Source organism: Hylobates moloch, unplaced genomic scaffold, assembly GCF_009828535.3.
Source record: "Hylobates moloch isolate HMO894 unplaced genomic scaffold, HMol_V3 SCAFFOLD_6, whole genome shotgun sequence".
Classification (NCBI taxonomy): domain Eukaryota; kingdom Metazoa; phylum Chordata; class Mammalia; order Primates; family Hylobatidae; genus Hylobates; species Hylobates moloch.
In genome coordinates this window covers 14,537,740-14,544,149 of record NW_026652281.1, presented here as the reverse complement: position 1 = coordinate 14,544,149, position 6,410 = coordinate 14,537,740, and positions in this window count along the sequence as shown.

Below are 6,410 nucleotides of genomic sequence, written 5' to 3'. Positions count from 1 at the left end.
TGGCCTTCTTTGTCTCTTTTGATCTTTGTTGGTTGAAAGTCTGTTTTTTCCGATACTAGGATTGCAACCCCTGCCTTTTTGTTTTCCATTTGCTTGGTAGATCTTCCTCCATCCCTTTATTTTGAGCCTATGTGTGTCTCTGCACGTGAGACGGGTTTCCTGAATACAGCACACTGATGGGTCTTGATTCTTTATCCAATTTGCCATTCTGTTTCTTTTAATTGGAGCATTTAGCCCATTTACATTTAAGGTTAATATTGTTATGTGTGAATTTGATCCTGTCATTATGATGTTAGCTGGTTATTTTGCTCATTGGTTGATGCAGTTTCTTCCTAGCTTTGATGGTGTTTACAATTTGGCATGTTTTTGCAGTGGCTGGTACTGGTTGTTCCTTTCCATGTTTAGTGCTTCCTTCAGGAGCTCTTGTAGGGCAGGCCTGGTGGTGACAAAATCTCTCAGCATTTGCTTGTCTGTAAAGGATTTTATTTCTCCTTCACTTGTGAAGCTTAGTTTGGCTGGATATGAAATTCTGGGTTGAAAATTCTCTTCCTTAAGAATGTTGAATATTGGCCCCCACTCTCTTCTGGCTTGTAGAGTTCCTGCCAAGAGATCAGCTGTTAGCCTGATGGGCTTCCCTTTGTGGGTAACCCGACCTTTCTCTCTGGCTGCCCTTAACATTTTTTCCTTCATTTGAACTTTGGTGAATCTGACAATTATGTGTCTTGGAGTTGCTCTTCTCGAGGAGTATCTTTGAGGCATTCTCTGTATTTCCTGAATTTGAATGTTGGCCTGCCTTGCTAGATTGGGGAAGTTCTCCTGGATAATATTCTGCAGAGTGTTTTCCAACTCGGTTCCATTCTCCCTGTCACTTTCAGGTACACCAACCAGACATAGATTTGGTCTTTTCACATAGTGCCATATTTCTTGGAGGCTTTGTTTGTTTCTTTTTATTCTTTTTTCTCTAAACTTCTCTTCTCATTTCATTTCATTCATTTGATCTTCCATCAGTGATACCCTTTCTTCCAGTTGATCGAATCGGCTACAGAGGCTTGGGCATTCATCACATAGTTCTCGTGCCTTGGTTTTCAGCTCCATCAGGTCCTTTAAGGACTTCTCTGCATTGGTTATTCTAGTTAGCCATTTGTCTAATTTTTTTTCAAGGTTTTTAACTTCTTTGCCATGGGTTTCAACTTCCTCCTTTAGCTCGGAGTAGTATGATCGCCTGAAGCCTTCTTGTCTCAAGTCGTCAAAGTCATTCTCTGTCCAGCTTTGTTCCATTGTTGGTGATGAGCTGTGTTCCTTTGGAGGAGGAGTAGAGGCGCTCTGATTTTTAGATTTTTTAGTTATTCTGCTCTGTTTTTTCCCCATCTTTGTGGTTTTATCTACCTTTGGTCTTTGATAATGGTGACATACACATGAGGTTTTGGTGTGGATGTCCTTTCTGTTTGTTAGTTTTCCCTCTATCAGTCAGGACCCTCAGCTGCAGGTCTGTTGGAGTTTGCCAGAGGCCCACTCCAGACCCTGTTTGCCTGGGTATCAGGCGGAGGCTGCAGAACAGCGGATATTGGTGAACAGCAAATGTTGCTGCCTGATCGTTCCCCTGGAAGTTTGTCTCAGAGGAGTACCTGGCCGTGTGAGGTGTCAGTCTTCCCCTACTGGGGGGTGCCTCCCAGTTAGGCTACTTGGGGGTCAGGGACCCACTTGAGGAGGCAGTCTGTCCATTCTCAGTTCTCCAGTTGCTTACTGGGTGTACCAGTACTCTCTTCAAAGCTGTCAGACAGGGACGTTTAAGTCTGCAGAGGTTTCTGCTGCCTTTTGTTTGGCTATGCCCTGCCCCCAGAGGTGGAGTCTACAGAGGCAGGCCGGCCTCCTTGAGTTGTGGTGGGCTCCATCCAGTTTGAGCTTCCCGGCTGCTTTGTTTACCTACTCAAGCCTCTGCAACAGCGGGCACCTGTCCCCCAGCCTTGCTACCGCCTTGCCGTTTGATCTGAGACTGCTGTGCTAGCAATGAGTGAGTCTCCATGGGCGTAGGACCCTCCGAGCTAGGTGCAGGATGTAATCTCCTGGTGTGCCGTTTGCTAAGAATGTTGGAAAAGCGCAGTATTAGGGTGGGAGTGACCCGATTTTCCAGGTGCCATCTGTCACCCCTAGGAAAGGGAATTCCCCGACCCCTTGCACTTCCTGGGTGAGGCGATCCCTTGCCCTGCTTCAGCTCAGGCTCGGTGCACTGCACCCACTGTCCTGCACCCACTGTCCGGCAATCCCCAGTGAGATGCACCCGGTACCTTAGTTGGAAATGCAGAAATCATTTGTCTTCTGCATCGCTCACTCTGGGAGCCGTAGACTGGAGCTGTTTCTATTCAGCCATCTTGGCTCCATCCCCTGGTTCACAGTTTTCATTGGATTATATATTGTGGCAAAGAAAGTTCAGCCATGTAAACAGGTTTCAATTTCATCAAATAATAATGTGGATCTAGCTATCTTTTTTAAAATGGCGAGTTTGTATTGTTAGCTAGAATTCCATAGTAAAAGTTATTGGGCCTTTGTGTGTGTATATATTTGTTTAGATATATTTATGTGTATGTACATATATTTTATTTTGTGTTTAGCATGCTTCTAAATTGGCTTATAAGTAAGTGAGTACTCACAAATTAAGTCCAAATCCTTTTCAAGTTCATGTGAATTTAGTAATCCTTGATAAATAAAACTTAGTTTTAAGAATATTGGTGAGATAAAAATAGATATGTCTTTATAATTGTCGACACATATTTTTGTCTGAGTTTATTGACCAAATGGTTTTGTATTCTCATATATTAAAATGTCAGGGTTTGATATATAAATGTTGTAAGACTATCAACCCAGCCAAAACCAGAATAATCTTTATGTGATTTTTTTGATGAATAAGACTAATTTAGTATTATTTGTTCAATGCAAACAGTTAAATCTTCTTAGTTACTGACAAAATGCGCGGATGTTTAACTTATTGTTCTTAGATAAACATCTTATGTTCACAGGCTTTAAAAATGGTGAACAGAGAAACAACTTTAAATAATGACTACTGATATAGTTTGGATGTGTGTCTCCACCCAAATCTCATGTTGAAATGTAATCCCCAGTATTGGAGGTAGAGCTGGGTAGGAGGTGATTTGATCATGGGGGTAGGTGTCTCATAAATGGTTTAGCACCGTCTGCTTGGTTCTTTTCTTATGACAGTTAGTTCTCATGAGATCTTGTCATTTTAAAGTGTGTGGTTTCTCCTCGCTCTCTCTCTTGCTTCTGCTCTGGCCATGTAATGTGCTTACTCTCCCTTTGCCTTCTGCCATGATTATCAGTTTCCTGAGGCATCCCTAGAAGCCAAGCAGATGCCAGCATCAAGCTTCCTGTACAGCCTGCAGAACCATGAGCCAATTAAACCTCTTTTCTTTAGAAATCATCCAGTCTCAGGTATTTCTTTACAACAATGAGAGAACAAATGAATATAATTACCTTTGTGTAATAGCTCAGTTTTCAGAAGTAATCTAGGTACACTATTAAAAATGGAAGAATTGAGTACATGTAAATTAGATAAATGCTTGTAAATGAATTTTTATATAATTTAAAATCTTAAAAGCATTTAGGATGCTTATTGGATATCTGGGTCATTTCCAATTAAGAAAGGGTTATTATATGTGAAATAGTTCTCATCTATAAAATGTTAATATCCAATAAGGAGTTCAGGGTTTCTTGCTTCCTAGATTTATGTAAAATATGTCAAAGAAGATGTGTTCTTATTGAGAAAAACAATAATTTTGTCTAATTTAAGACTTATCTAAGAGTTGATTTGAATTATGGATTTGAAAAGGTTATTTATGAAACAATGTAGAAAGTTACCAGTAAGTAGGGGAGAGAGATGTGAAGAAAGATGTGGATATGAGGATGTCTTTTTGGTGAGGAAGATTATAAAGAAAAAAGAATTCTTTTATCTGAGAAACAATCTTGTGTGGTAAATTCTTGTCCTAAAGTAAAATGACTGGTTATTTAAGAAAGAGGTAGTACAGCGCAAGTCAGAAAGTCCAAGCATGTCATAGATGGTCTGTGTAAGTTGTGATAAAGTTCATGAAGGGGAGTTTATAAAAGGAATTTTGTATGTGATTAATTTAGTTCTAATTAACAGGGAATTATTTATATTAACCTTTCTAAAGAATGGTCCCCTATGTTAAAACAACATTTTCTTAAGATACTGATTTGTCCTTAATAAGATTACATTAAATTTTGTGTTTCTATTCTACAACCTATTTTTTTTTAAAAAACTTCTCAGATTAGTATCTTACAAGTTCAACTGTTGTTTCACCGCTTTCAGCTTTTTTTGCCCCTTAAAATGGTCTGAGATGGTAACTTCCTCCTTCCCCTTTTTCATCAGCTCCAGTAAATTTTCTTCTCTGGTTCCAACTGTTGTTGTGGCCTCATGCTGAAATATTTTTATCTTAGAGGCCCATAAAATCAATGTTTTCCTGTAGCATAACTTGATTCTATACACTTGGCTTTTTTTGATGTGTCTCAATTTTCAATATAATGAGGAAACTTCCCATGCAATTACTAAGAGTCATGTATTTCCCTGCTATATTCATAAACTCGAACACCTTCTTTCTGTGTCCAATTAAATCCTTGTACTCTTTAAATCAAGTTTGTCTTCCAGATTATCTAAACTGGCTTCCCATGAGGAGAAGCAGTCACACTAAAGAAGGTTTTTCTTTGCCTTTTTGGTAACTGGCTTAAAAAGAAGGTTTTGCATTTTATCAAGATAGTTCACATGTTGTTCTTTATTTTATTTTATTTTATTTTTTTTGAGACAGAGTCTCACTCTGGAGTGCGGTAGTGTGATCTTGGCTCACTGCAACCTCCGCCTCCTGAGTTCAAGCGATTCTCCTCAGCCTCATGAGTGGCTGGGACTACAGGAGTGTGCCACCATGCCTGGCTAATTTTTTTGTAGTTTTAGTAGAGATGTGGTTTCACCATGTTAGCCAGGATGGTCTTGATCTCCTGACCTCATAATCCACCTGCCTCGGCCTCCGAAAGTGCTGGGATTACAGGCATGAGCTACTGCACCTGGCCTCATATGTTATCTTTAAGTTTTTAATTGCTTAAAAATCCCCTGAGATTTGAAAGAATTAGTTTTTATACCCATGTAATCTTCTGTATTGCCTTCAAAGTATTTTAATTATCACTTTGGATAAATGAATAACTATTGTTTTACAAGAACCTGTGGTTCTGTTTTGATCATATGTTTTAAGCTTTTTAAGATCTTTGACAGACATCTTCAAAATTGAATCCTAAATTTAATTTCTGACTTATTGCTGGGGTTTAGCAAAGTTATACCAATGAATCACTGCAAGGTTATAAAATATTTTTACAGCTTCCAGTCAGGTCATGAGCTCTGGTATCACCACCTCCAACCCCTTGAAAAAGTCCTCATCAGGTGCTATCATCTAATCTTTGTGCTGTTAAGTTAAAGGGCTTTGACTTCTGGATACACGTATCATTTCTAAAGAAGGCACCAACTCCTGCCAGTATCTGACACCAAACTCAAGTTAACTGAAGCCTCATCTTTAAACCTGGGCAAAGGTGACAAAGTAAACTGCTTTCATGAGACATAGGGAAAGGTCTGCATCCAAAAACATTAAGATTTGCTTAATAATTTTGCCTGTATCTGAAATAATACAATTTAGATATTTAGCTACCTGTGGGCTTCCTTTCCTGTCATTCTTGGAACTAGGCAAGATTTATGAACTTTTTGTTTAAAATGTTGGTAATTTTTTAAAGGTTTTATCTTACCTCCAAAACCTGAAACTATTCAATCCTTCCAAGCCCAGGGAGTATTGTGGAAAAGGTGGATGTGTGAGATTGTAAGGGCTGGACTTGAGGGAAAAAATTAATTCAGACTCTCCATATCAAGAATGGGCACACAGATAACTAAATAGCTAAACAAAAATGCTTATGTTTTGTACAGCTACTTGTTATAAGCCAAGATTACAATAGTTCAATGCATAAAATTCACAGAAAAGTCATTTTTATAACCTGGCCATTTTGCTTTTAGTTTTTGGCTCTTACATTGCATAAAAGGGGTTTTAAGGTTAATGAGTGCCTTCCCACCTCCATTCCCAACTGACCTAGAACATTTAATTGGTGATAAGTCTTTTGACTCTTAAGTCTCTTGGCCACAGGAGTCCCGCTGAGGGACATGATATGCTACCCAGGGAAGGTAGCACACGACTGCAGCATCAATATGAGACAAAATAAAAGCTTGGCCATTGATACTGCCTCTGGCATATCTTGACAAAAGAGGGGAATATAAACTGAAAAAAAAATTCGGGCTGGGCTGGGTTTGGTGGCTTATACTTGTAATCTCAGCACTTTGGGAGGCTGAGGCAGGA